The sequence below is a fragment of the Budorcas taxicolor genome, chromosome 23 (genome assembly GCF_023091745.1).
Source record: "Budorcas taxicolor isolate Tak-1 chromosome 23, Takin1.1, whole genome shotgun sequence".
In the NCBI taxonomy this organism is placed as follows: Eukaryota; Metazoa; Chordata; class Mammalia; order Artiodactyla; family Bovidae; genus Budorcas; species Budorcas taxicolor.
Genome location: NC_068932.1, coordinates 15915678 through 15929158, shown reverse-complemented (window position 1 = coordinate 15929158; position 13481 = coordinate 15915678). Strand labels below are relative to the sequence as shown.

The 13481-nt window shown below is 41.3% G+C and overlaps 1 pseudogene; it reads right to left on the bottom strand.

Annotated features, from left to right (window-relative positions):
- Window positions 1-13481, bottom strand: part of LOC128068014 (cytochrome P450 2C18-like) — a 39558-nt pseudogene that overhangs the window by 4952 nt on the left and 21125 nt on the right.

Below are 13481 nucleotides of genomic sequence, written 5' to 3'. Positions count from 1 at the left end.
TATTATTGTGTTATTGTTAATTTCCCCTTTCATACTTGTTAGCATTTGTCTTACATATTTCGGTGCTCCTATCTGGGTGCATATATATTTATACTTGTTATACCTTCTTCTTGGATTGATCCTTTAATCATTATGTAGTGGCCTTCTTTGTCTCTTTTCACAGCCTTTGTTTTAAAGTCTATTTTATCGGAGATGAGTATTGCCACTCCTGCTTTCTTTTGGTCTCTGTTTGCGTGGAATATCTTTTTCCAGCCCTTCACTTTCAGTCTGTATGTGTCCCTTGTTTTGAGGTGGGTCTCTTATAGGCAGCATATATAGGGGTCTTGTTTTTGTATCCATTCGGCCAGTCTTTGCCTTTTGGTTGGGGCATTCAACTCATTTACATTTAAGGTAATTATTGATAATTATGATCCTGTTGCCATTTACTTTATTGTTTTAGGTTTGGGTTTATACGCCCTTTTTGTGTTTCCTGTCTAAAGAATATCCTTTAGCATTTGTTGGAGAGCTGTTTTGGTGGTGCTGAATTCTCTCAGCTTTTCCTTGTCTGGAAAGCTTTTGATTTCTCCTTCGTATTTGAATGAGATCCTTGCTGGGTACAGTAATCTGGGCTGTAGGTTATTTTCTTTCATCACTTTAAGTATGTCTTGCCATTCCCTCCTGGCCTGAAGAGTTTCTATTGAAAGATCAGCTGTTATCCTTACGGGAATCCCCTTGTGTGTTATTTGTTGTTTTTCCCTTGCTGCTGTTAATATTTGTTCTTTATGTTTGATCTTTGTTAATTTGATTAATATGTGTCTTGCGGTGTTTCACCGTGGCTTTATCCTGTTTGGAACTCTCTGGGTTTCTTGGACTTGGGTGATGTTTCCTTCCCCATTTTAGGGAAGTTTTCAACTATTATCTCCTCAAGGATTTTCTCATGGTCTTTTTGTCTTCTTCTTCTGGGACTCCTATAATTCGAATGTTGGAGCGTTTCATGTTGTCCTGGAGGTCTCTGAGATTGTCCTCATTTCTTTTAATTCATTTTTCTTTTTTCCTCTCTGATTCATTTATTTCTACCATTCTGTCTTTTATTTCACTAATCCTATCTTCTGCCTCCAATAGTCTACCATTTGTTGCCTCCAGAGTGTTTCTGAGCTCATTTATTGCATTATTCATTATATATTGACTTTTTTATTTCTTCTAGGTCCTTGTTAAACCTTTCTTGCATCTTCTCAATCCTTGTATCCAGGCTATTTATCTGTGATTCCATTTTGATTTCAAGATTTCAGATCATTTTCACTATCATTATTCGGAATTCTTTCTCAGGTAGATTCCCTATCTCTTCCTCTTTTGTTTGGTTTGGTGGGCATTTCTCCTGTTCCTTTACCTGCTGGGTATTCCTCTGTCTCTTCATCTTGGTTATATTGCTGCATTTGGTGTGGCCTTTCTGTATTCTGGGAATTTGTGGAGTTCTCTTTACCATGGAGTTTCCTCACTGTGGGTGGAGTTGTATCAGTGGCCTGTCAAGGTTTCTTGGTTAGGGAAGCTTGTGTTGGAGTTCTGGTGGGTGGAGCTGGATTTCTTCTCTCTGGAGTGCAATGAAGTGTCCAGTAATGACTTATGAGATGTCTATGGTTTTAGAGTAACTTTGAGCTGCCTGTATATTGAAGCTCAGTGGTGTGTTCCTGTGTTGCTGGAGAATCTGCATGGTATGTCTTGCTCTGGAACTTGTTGGCCCTTGGGTAGTGCTTGGTTTCAGTGTAGGTATGGAGGCATTTGATGAGCTCCTATCGATTAATGTTGCCTGGATTCAGGAGTTGTCTGATGTTCTCAGGATTTGGACTTAAGCCTCCTGCTTCTGGTTTTCAGTTTTATTTTTACAGTAGCCTCAAGACTTCTCCATCTATACAGCACCGATGATAAAACATCTAGGTTAAAGATGAAAATTTTCTCCACATTGAGGGACACCCAGAGAGGTTCACTGAGTTACATGGAGAAGAGAAGAGGGAGGGGGTAGTTAGAGGTGACTGGAATGAGATGAGGTGGGATCAAAAGAGGAGAGAATGAGCTAGCCAGTAGTCACTTCCTTATGTGTGCTCCTCAGTCTGGACCACTCAGAGGTGTTCACCGAGTTATACAGGGAAGAGGAGAGGGAGGAAGTAGACAGAGGTGGCCAGGAGGATAAAAGAGTGAAATGAAAAGGAGAGAGACAGATCCAGCCAGTAACCAGTTCCCTAAGTGTTCTCCACTGTCTGGAACACACAGAGATTCACAGAGGTGGGTAGAGAACAGAAGGGGGAGAGAGGAGACAGAGACAACCTGGTGGAGAAAAAGGAGAGTCCAAAGGAGGAGAGAGTGATCAAGCCAGTAATCTTGCTCTCAGGTAAAATTGGGTACTGAAGATTGGGTTTTTAAATGTACAAAATTGACAACAAATACCAAAAAGCAAAGATTAAAAATCTAGAGTAGAGGTTGGATTTTCCAAAATACAATATTAAAGAAAAGAAGAAGAACAAGAAGAAAAAAAAAAATCACGAGAATTATTAAAAAATAACAACAACCACAAATATATATATATATATATATACATATATATATACACACACACACACAGTGTTTGCTTCAAAAATAGGGTCTTTTTTTTTGAAAAGTGATAGTAGGTTATAAAAATTAAAATTAAAGGAGAAATAGAGGACTTAAAATTTTTAAAAAGTTAAAAAAAAGGAGAAGAAAAAGAAAACCAATCAAACAACAACATCAACCAAAAAAAAAAAAAGGAGGTCGTAAAAATAGTAAAGCTATTTCTGGGACTTTCTCTGATGTTGTGGGCAGTGTGGGTCACTTCCAAAGTGGTTCCCACTGTTTACCTTCTTCTGTTTGCTGGTCTCTTCAGTGTCTGATTTCCGCCCTAACACAAGGAGGGTGGTGGTGGACACTTTTTTTTTTTAGGCTCACTTGTTCAGTCGCGCTGTGGGGAGGGAGGGATGCTGCAAACAAATAACACTGGCGTGTGCTCACAGTGTCTCAGCCACACTGGGCATGCCCCTGCACATGGCACACACTGCTCAGGCTTTACATTGCTCCACCGGGAACCGTCTGAGGCCGGCCCTAGGCTGCATGCACCTTCCCGGTCTAAGCCGCTCAGGCTCGGCTCTCAGGTAGCCATCAGAGGTGCAGATTCGGTTGGGCCTGCATTTTGTGCCCTTCCCAGGACCGAGTAGCTCAGGTGTTTGGCGAGCACGGTTGCTGCGACTTATTGCCTTTCCCTGCTGCTCAGTTTTCTGGGTGTACCTCTGGCATCCCTTGTCAGACAGATGGTGACTGTCCAGAACCCCAAGAAGTCTTAGTTAGCAAAGAAGCCTGCTTGCAGTTTGGTAGGTAAAGTCTCTCCGGGGCTGCGATTGCCCCCTTCCAGCCCTTATGGCTCTGGCTTCCTGTCACCTGTGGGGGATGGTCTGCAGCCGGCTATTCCTGTTCCATCCTTTGTTCTGTGTGCAGTCCTGGCGGTGTCTTATGTTAGAGGTTTTCACGTGGTAGCTATCCTACAGTCTGTTATGCTAGCCCAAGTTAGTTCGCTCTGGTTACATTCGGGTCATTCTGGCCCAATTCTTAAAAAGCACTGCAGCCCGTGCCTCCCTGCCCAGCCCCCACTTGCTAGTGGCAGATGCAGGCATCTGTGCTGCTTCTCCACTGGGGGAGTTACCGCTGGGCTCGTAATCTGTTCGTTTTAATTATTTATTTATTTTTCTTCCCTGTTATGTTGCCCTCTGTGCTTCCAAGGCTCGCCACAGACTCGGCAGTGAGAGTGTTTCCTGGTGTTTGGAAACTTCTCTCTTTTTAAGACTCCCTTCCCGGGACGGGACTCCCTTCCCAGGATGGAGCTCCCTCCCTACTTCCTTTGTCTCTTTTTTCGTCTTTTATATTTTTCCTACCTGTTTTTGAAGACAATGATCTGCTTTTCTGGGTGCCTGATGTCCTCTGCCAGCATTCAGAAGTTGTTTTGTAGAATTTACTCAGTGTTGAAATGTTCTTTTGACGAATTTGTGGGGGAGAAAGTGGTCTCCTCATCCTATTCCTCTGCCATCCTGCTTTTGTTTTTTCAGCAATGTTAATACATCTGTGCCCTGGAAAGAACAGATGAAGATAAACTGAACTACACAGAAGTCCTGGAGCTGGACAAATGTTGCAAACCATTTAGTCCAATTTTATGATTTATAGATGAGGAATCCTAGGCTCTTGCCTGGAAAATCCCATGGACGGAGGAGCCTGGTAGGCTGCAGTTCATGGGGTCATGAAGAGTCAGACACGACTGAACGACTTCCCTTTCACTTTTCACTTTCATGCATTGGAGAAACAAATGGCAACCCACTCCAGTGTTCTTGCCTGCAGAATCCCCAGGACAGGGGAGCCTGGTGGGCTGCCATCTATGGGGTCACACAGAGTTGGACATGACTGAAGCAACTTAGCAGCAGCAGCAGCAGCACGCCTAAAGAAGGGCTGTGGCATTTTGAGCAAGACAGCAGCAGACAGAGCAAGTAATAAACAAAAATAAATTAAAGATGAGTGGCAGTGATGTTGCATCAAATCTCAAAAGCATTTGAAATAGTGAGTATATGGGTCCTAGGGTGAATCCATTCTGCTTATAACCACATTTGGACACTGGTGTCCATCCATCACTGCTGCTTTGTCACTTCAATTTCCAATCTTCTCATATGTGGATAATGGTTTGAAATGGAAATTACTATTGGAACTTCAAGTGTTTGGAGTTATCTGCCCATAGTACTTTTGTAAACAGATATCTGATCTAGTCAAAAATAACCTCTTCTGTGATAATAATAAGTATTAGAGTATTAGTGTTAATCATTTTCATGCAGACTGTCTTATTTGAAAGTATAGGGTAGATTTCATTACAGATTAATCTCAGCATAGAAACAGAAACAAAGATAAAATTAGAAAAATCATTTTATAACAATTCAGCATAGGATCATTAATTCAAGCGAGTGTCATCCATAAACGCTAAAACTGTAGAGTGAATGGTTAAGAAGTTTCATATTTACAAAGCCCTGAAGTACTACACCATAGTTTTTTATTAATTAAATGTTAAAAAAATGAAACTCTCCCATAGAGAAATCTGGCAGATACTACTTTATTATACGAAGAACACCCCATACCAATAATGGGGTGACATTATGTGTCCCCACCTCCCAAATGAATTTCAGTGGAACACACATGCACCTACGTAGCTGTCTAACCAAATAGTAACTGAAATCTAATCTCTAAAAGACAATCGCCTGCAGAATATTTTACAAGACTACTAAATTGAATTCCTCACAAAGTTAAATGTTCAAAGAAATACAGAGCAAAGGGAACTGATAACAGGAAACTAAAGAGAAAGGGCAACCAAATTATATGCTTATCCCTAGGCTACATATTAAATTGCAAAGAAAAAAGAAAGCTATAAAGTATATTCTAGGCAAATCAGGAATTTTTAAGTATAAGCTGTACATAAGATAATATGATTGTACTCATGGTAACTCTTGAGTGTAAATATTATTGTTCTCTTTATAAAAATCATTGTTAATGAGACATACGCACTAAAGTAGTGAGATGTTGATAGATAGGTGGATAGATAAACTGATATTAATGGAAGACATTTTTACATACTGAGGAATGGGGAAGTCATTCTTGCTTATACTTCATTTAACTTGAATTTTACATTAAGTAAAGCAGCCTCTTTGTGACCTATCAGACATACATTATCCATCTGTTTAATCATTTTTTAAAAGGGTTGACTGACCAGAAAAAAAAATGTTAAAAATACAGATTAAATGTTCTTGGGACATCAAAGCTGAAAAGACTCCCTTCCCAGGTCTCAAGGCCATCCTGACTTTGTAAACATGCTGATCTTTGGAGGAAAAAAAAAGAAACCTTGAAGGAATGTTTTCCTGACTTGCTTGATGCACTTTGTTCTGACAAAGTATACAACTGTGCTGAAAACCATGCTTCTCCACAGCAGCGCTTCAGAGTGATCTGAGAGGCTGTCTCACAGGCTTAGTCCTAAATTTGGCTCAAATAAAACTCTTTTATTCCTAATATGGCTCAAGGTTTCATTGAGTCAGACAAGGTCATGATCCATGTGGGCAGTATAGCTACTTTTCTGTGATTGTGGTTTCGTTCCGTCTGCCCTCTGATGGATGAGGATAAGAGGCTTGTGGAAGTTTCCTAATGGAAAGGATGGCTTTGTAAAATTGGGTCTTGCTCTGGTGGGCAAGTAAATCTCAGTAAATGCTCAGTAAATTTTTAATCCAATTTTCTGTTTATGGGTAGGGCTGTGTTCCCTCCCTGTAGTTTGGCCTTCAAAAAGACTTATTTATGCCAACATATTGCAGCTTCCAGGACTGTTGTAGTCAGTGGCCCTGACCCCATGGCAGGCCCCTGTCAACCCAAGCCTCCACCAGAGACTCCAGGACAATCACAGTATTTATGCCAACATATTGCAGCTTCCAGGACTGTGGTAGTCAGTGGCCCTGACCCCATGGCAGGCCCCTGTCAACCCAAGCCTCCACCAGAGACTCCAGGACAATCACAGGCAAGTCTGTCTCAGTCTCTTGCGGGGTCATTTCTCCTTTCTCCTGGGTCCTGGTGCAAAGAAGGTTTTGTTGTTTCCCTGGGGATTCTCAGTCCTTCTGCCAGATGCCCAGGTTAGGAAATCTGTTGTGGGCCCTGGAACCTTTGCAACAGTTTAAGAACTTCTTTGCTATAATTGTTCTGCAGTTTGTGTGTCGTCTGCTCAGTGGCTCTATGGTGGGCCAGTGGCGACCTCTTCCAAGAGGACTAATGCCACAAGCCACGCCTCTGCTGCCACCAGAGCCCTTGTCCCCACAGCAGGTCACTGCTGACCCATGCCTCTGGAGGAGACACTCAAACACTCAAAGGCAGGTGTGGCTCAGTCTCCCGTGGGTCATCACTGCTCCTTGCCCTCAGTCCTGTGTGCACAAGGTTTTGTTTGTGCCCTCTGAGCATCTCTGATGGGTCTAAGATTTAATTTTAAATGCAATTGATCCCCTCCTACCATCTTGTTGAGGCTTCTCCTTTTTACCCGTGGATGTGGGGTATCTTTTTTGGTGGAATCCAACATTCTCCTGTTGATGGTTGTTGTCCACAGGACTGGAAAAGGTCAGTTTTCATTCCAGTCCCAAAGAAGGGCAATGCCAAACAATGTTCAAACTATGGCACAATTACACTCATTTCACATGCTAGCAAAGTAATGCTCAAAATTCTCAAAGCCAGGCTTCAACAGTATGTGAACCAAGAACTTCCAGATACTCAAGTTGGATTTATAAAAGGCAGAGGAAACCCACTCCAGTACTCTTGCCTGGAGAATCCCAGGGACGGGAGAGCCTGGTGGGCTGCCGTCTATGGGGTCGCACAGAGTCGGACATGACTGAAGCGACTTAGAAGCAGCAACAGCAGAACAGGCAAATTTGGCCTTGGAGTACAGAATGAAGCAGGGCAAAGGCTAATAGAGTTTTGCCAAGAGGATGCACTGGTCTTAGAAAACACCGTCTTCCAACAACACAAGAGAACACTCTACACATGGACATCACCAGATATCCAACACCAAAATCAGATTGATTATATTCTTTGCAGCCAAAGATGGAGAAGCTCTATACAGTCAGCAAAAACAAGACCGGGAGTGGACAGTAGCTCAGATTATATACATCTTACTGCCAAATTCAGACTTAAATTGAAGAAAGTGGGGAAAACCACTCAACCATTCAGGTATGACCTAAATCAAATCCGTTATGTTTATACAGTGGAAGTGAGAAATAGATTTAAGAGACTAGATCTGATAGATAGAGTGCCAGATGAACTATGGACAGAGGTTAGTGACATTGTACAGGAGACAGGGATCAAGACCACCCCCAAGAAAAAGAAATGCAAAATGGCTCTCTGAGGCAGCCTTACAAATAGCTGTGAAAAGAAGAGAAGCAAAAAGCAGAGGAGGAAAGGAAAGATATACCCATTTGAGTGCAGAGTTCCAAAGAACAGCAAGGAGAGATAAGAATGCCTTTCTCAGCAATTAATGCAAGAAATAGAGGAAACAATAAATGGGAAAGACTAGAGATCCCTTCAAGAAAATTAGAGATACCAAGGGAACATTTCATGTAAAGATGGGCTCAATAAAGGACAGAAATTGTAGGGACCTAACAGAAGCAAAAGATGTTAAGAAGAGGTGGCAAGAATACACAGAAGAACTGTACAAAAAAGATCTTCATGACTCAGATAATCACAATGGTGTGATCACTCACCTAAAGCCAGACATCCTGGAATGTGAAGTCAAGTCGGCCTTAGGAAGCATCACTGTGAACAAAGCTAGTGGAGGTGATGGAATTCTAGCTGAGCTATTTCAAATCGTAAAAGATGACGCTGTGAAAGTGCTGCACTCAATATGCCAGCAAACCTGGGAAACTCAGCAGTGGGCATAGGACTGGAAAAAGTCAGAACAGTATTGCTAATTAGTGTCCCTTCTAATAACAATGGCCTCTTTATTAAACATATGGCTGTAAAATAAAAAAAAAGAAAGAAAGAAAGAAAAGGCAGAGGAACCAGAGATCAAATTGCCAACATCCACTGGATCATAGAAAAAGCAAGAGAATTCCAGAAAAACATCTACTTCTGCTTCATTGACTACCCTAAAAGCCTTTGACTGTGTGGATCACAACAAACCGTGGAAAATTCTTAAAGAGACAGAAATATCAGACCACGTCACCTGCCTCCTGAGAACTCTTATGCAGGTCAAGAAGCAACATTTAAAACTGGACATGGAACAATGGACTGGTTCCAAATTGGGAAAGGATTATGTCAAGGCTGTATATTTATGTTGTCACCCTACTTATTTGCAGAGTACATCATGTGAAATGCTGGGCTGGATGGAAGCACAAGCTGGAATCAAGATTCCTGGGAGAAATATCAATAACCTCAGATATGCAGATGACACCACCCTTATGGCAGAAAGCAAAGAGGAACTAAAAAGCCTCTTTGAAAGAGGAGAGTGAAGACGCTGGTTTAAAACTCAACATTCAAAACATGGAGATCATGAATGGCATCTTGTCCCATTACTTCATGGCAAACAGACGGGGAGACAATGGAAACAGTGAGAGACTGCATTTTCTTGGGCTTCAAAATCACTACAGATAGTGACTGCAGCCACAAAATTAAAAGACCCTTGCTTCTTGGAAGAAAAGCTATGTCCAACCTAGACAGCAGATTAAAAAGCAGAGACATTACTTTGCCAACAAAAATCCATCTAGTTAAAGCTATGGTTTTTCCAGTAGTCATACATGGATGTGAGAGCTGGACCTGAAAGAAGGCTGAATGCCAAAGAATTGATGCTTTTGAACTGTGGTGTTGGAGAAGACTCTTGAGGGTCCCTTGAGATGCAAGGAGATCAAACCAGTCAATCCTAAAGGAAATCAATCCTGAATATTCATTTGAAGGACTAATACTGAAGCTGAAGCTCCAATACTTTGGCCACCTGATGCAAAGAGCCAACTCACTGGAAAAGACCCTGTGCTGGGAAAGATTGAGAGCAGGAGGAGAGGGAACAACAGAGGATGAGATGGTTGGATGGCATCACCAACTCAACAGACATAAGTTTGCACAAACTGTGGGAGATGATGAGGGACAGGGAGGCCTGGTGTGCTACAGTCCCTGGGGTGGCAAAGAGTCAGACACGACTGAGTGACTGAACTGAACTGAATTGAAACTGACTTTAAAAATCTAACAAAATGTATATAAAACATCATGCTTAATAGTTTATGTTAATCTTCACCCTGCAAGAGATCAGAAATGATGAAGGATGAAACAAAGATATTTACCCAGATAGTATGACAATGTATATAGAAACTGCAATTAATTATTAGTAATTTTTTAAATTTAGCAATGCTGCTTTATATAAGGTCATCCAAATGATAAAATTAATTCTACTTCTGTATTCCAGATAATAAAATGATAGTTATTATTTAAAACTTATAACAGTATTAAAGCATCTTGCAAAAAAGTTTTGCAAGCCAACTTACTGAAAAAGACACTATTGAGAAAATTAAAGAAAGCTGCCCAAACCAAGGACTATATACCATGCCCATTAATTGAAAGATTTAATGTGTCATGATGTTAAATCTTTTCAAATTGATCTAATGTCACCCAGATGAAAATCCCAGCAGAGTGTTTTGGTAAATTGACTGACACTCATACTAACAAATATCAAATAAAAACTGATATCATTTGGAAAAATAAACATTTAAGATCAGACAAACAATACAAAAGAGAGAGAACAAACTTGGAACACTTGCACTGTCAGCTACCAAAGCCTGTTATAAAGCATTACAGACTAAACTAGAAACAGTACACCGTTCATCAAGCCACCACACACAGGATTTCTGTGTTCATAGAGGTCTGCACTCATACTGTGTAAATGGGAACTTCAAGACTACTGAGGTCAGTATAAGAGGAAACAATCTTACCAGGTGGCACTAATGTAAAGAACTCGGCTGCAAATGCAGGAGACATAGGAGATGCGGGTTCAATCCCTGGGTCAGGAAGATTCCCTGGAGAAGGAAATGGCAACCCATTCCAGCATTCTTGCCTGGAGAATCGCATGGAGAGAAGAGCCTGGCAAGCTACAGTCCATGGAGTCACACAGAGTCAGACACAACTGAAGCAACCTAGCACTCAAGCAATCTTACCTTGGGGATGAGGTAATTTCTGAATTTAATGTCACGGGTCATGACATGGGGCAGACTGCTGGGGACCAGATCAACATATCTCTGGATCCCATGGACCACAACATCCATGTAGGGCATGTGGCTCCTGTGCTCCATGCAGGGGCTCTGGTGTCTGCCAAGCACGTGGTCAATCTCTTCCTGGACCTTAGCTGGTAACAGACAAGTAAGAATGATAGAGAGAGAAAAGTGCACACCACATTTGCATACAAATTGAAGGACACGTGAGGCATTATGAAGGTGCTCCAACAACATTATAAACATCAGTTATAGTTCAGAAATTCACCTAAACATAAAGAGATAACTGATATAATATAGGTACATTTAACTCTCCTGTGAACTAGGCTTAAGATACATCTATATATACCTCTTTATTAGGATACCTAATAAGACAAACAGAAACTCCCTGCATTTGGTGAACTACAGTAGAGAAAGGAACTAAAAGTCTCTGAATACAAGAAGTTGATTCTTCCCTAACCTTGCCTCTCAGCTGTGCACCTCACTCTTTTCCTCTTTTTCTGCCCAGTGTCCCTGAGTGTAGAGCCTGTTGGTTTCAGTTTCTCTGAAGAATAAGCCTCTCTCATCCCACTGGAGAAAATGTTACATGATAAAAGGATTTGTCAAGGGGACAAGGCAGAGACAGCTACTTTTTTCAGTCTCTTTTTCCTTCTACCCTCTTTGACATTTGGTACTTCTAAATACTGAATTTTACGGGGTTATAGGGATATATATTAACTTTGATTAGCTACCTTTTCATTTCTACATTTAGGATGCAGCTTCATCTTCCCTACTGAGTTCATTATTACTCCTCAGTATGTTCTCTGTGCTTCAGAAATGTGCTGAAGATTTGCTAGCTATTTCCTGACCTCCTCTCATTCAACTTTAAAACTCTTAGTCTTGTTTGTAATAAGTTTTTAATGGGATGGTGAAACAGGACAAGATAATGTCTTTTCTAACCCACCATGCACAATCATAAACTCTTACAAGGTAAATTTAAAAAAAAAAAAAAGTACTTTGTAAAATATAAAATTGTTGACCCTCAAAATTCTTATTTTGTCAAGCATCATTTTTATAGAAACAGACTTCTGGATTAAAACAAACAAACAAACAAACAAAAACACCTTTATAGGCATCTTATGCCTAAAAGGTACAATTTCTTATGACTCTAAATGCTTAGAGCACTTCCGAGAATGTGGGCCTCCCTGGTGTCAGACAGTAAAGAATTCACCTGCCATGCAGGAGACCCAGGTTCAATTCCTGGGCCAGGAAGATCCCTTGGAGAACGGAATGGCAACCCACTCCAGAATTCTTGCCTGGAGAATTCCATGGACAGAAGAGCTTAGATGGCTACAATACCTAGGGTCACAAAGTATCAGACACAACTAAGTGACTTTCACTCATTCATAACTCCCAGAATGTGGAGGTTATCTCAAGCAGCCTCATTAAACAAGGAGAAGTTCCATTTTCCCTACTCTGGCTTTAGAACATGGCATTTTCAGAATAAGCAGACGTGTAAGAGGCCCTTCCATAATAAAACCAATATGCAGTCCCAGGCTATGAAATGAAATGACTTCTTATGAAATCCAGATGCTGCTGTATTGATTTTTCTGCTGTCCACCGTGTCTTCAACCTCTCAGGTTATGCAAAGATGTTCTTTTATTATTTAATGAAGGATCTCTTCATTAAATCTGAAAACATTAAGCCGCTCAAACAGAGATTTAAGTAATTCTCTAAGAGTAACAAGACGGAAAGCACTCCCAGTTTCTTTCCAGTATCTCTTCTGAAATCATCTTGACCACCATGTTATCATACCTATGACCTCTGGGTGCTTCACCAGGAGGAGGAGCCCATATCCCAGGGTAGTGCTTGTTGTCTCTGTAACAGCTCCAAACAAATCAAATATAGTAGCTATCAAGCTTCCAAATATAAAGTCCAATTGTTCATTGTGTTTTTCCTAGGAATGATTTGATACAATTATTTGACAGGTTAACTTTTCAGAATTACAGGTAATCCAAAATAACTCACATTATTTTAAAGTTAAGACTATTTTATATGTATGTGTGTGTGTGTGTGTGTGTGCGCGCGCGCTAAGTCGCTTCAGTCGTGTCTGACTCTTTGTGACCCTAGGGACTGTAGCCCACCAGGCTCCTCTGTCCATGGGATTTTCCAGGCAAGAATACTGGAGTGGATTGCTGTGCCCTGCTTCAGGGGATCTTCCCAACCCAGGGATTGAACCTACATTTCTTACATCTCCTGTATTGGCAGATGGGTTCTTTACCACTAGTGCCACCCGGGAAGCCACACACACACACACACACACACACTACAAGGTACAATTTTAGAAAAAAACTACTGTAGAATATAGCAAGAGATTATAGATCAGCTGACTCAAACATCAGTTTCTCATAACTTACTCCTCGCTTGCCTGAAAGTTCCTTCCATTCATCAGCCTCTTTTGCATTTAGGTGAGCCAAGCAGTGGGCTTCCCTGGAGGCTCAGTGGTAAGGAATTCACTTGCCAATACAGGAGACGTGGGTTCGACTCCTGGGTTGGGAAGATCCCCTGGAGTAGGAAATGGCAACCTGCTCCAGGATGCTTGCCTGGGAAATTTCATGGACAGAGGAGCCTGATGGACTATAGCCCATGGGGTCACAAAAGAGTCAGACACAACTTAACAACTAAACAACAACAACAAGCAACACCGTTTTTGCCAGTGAG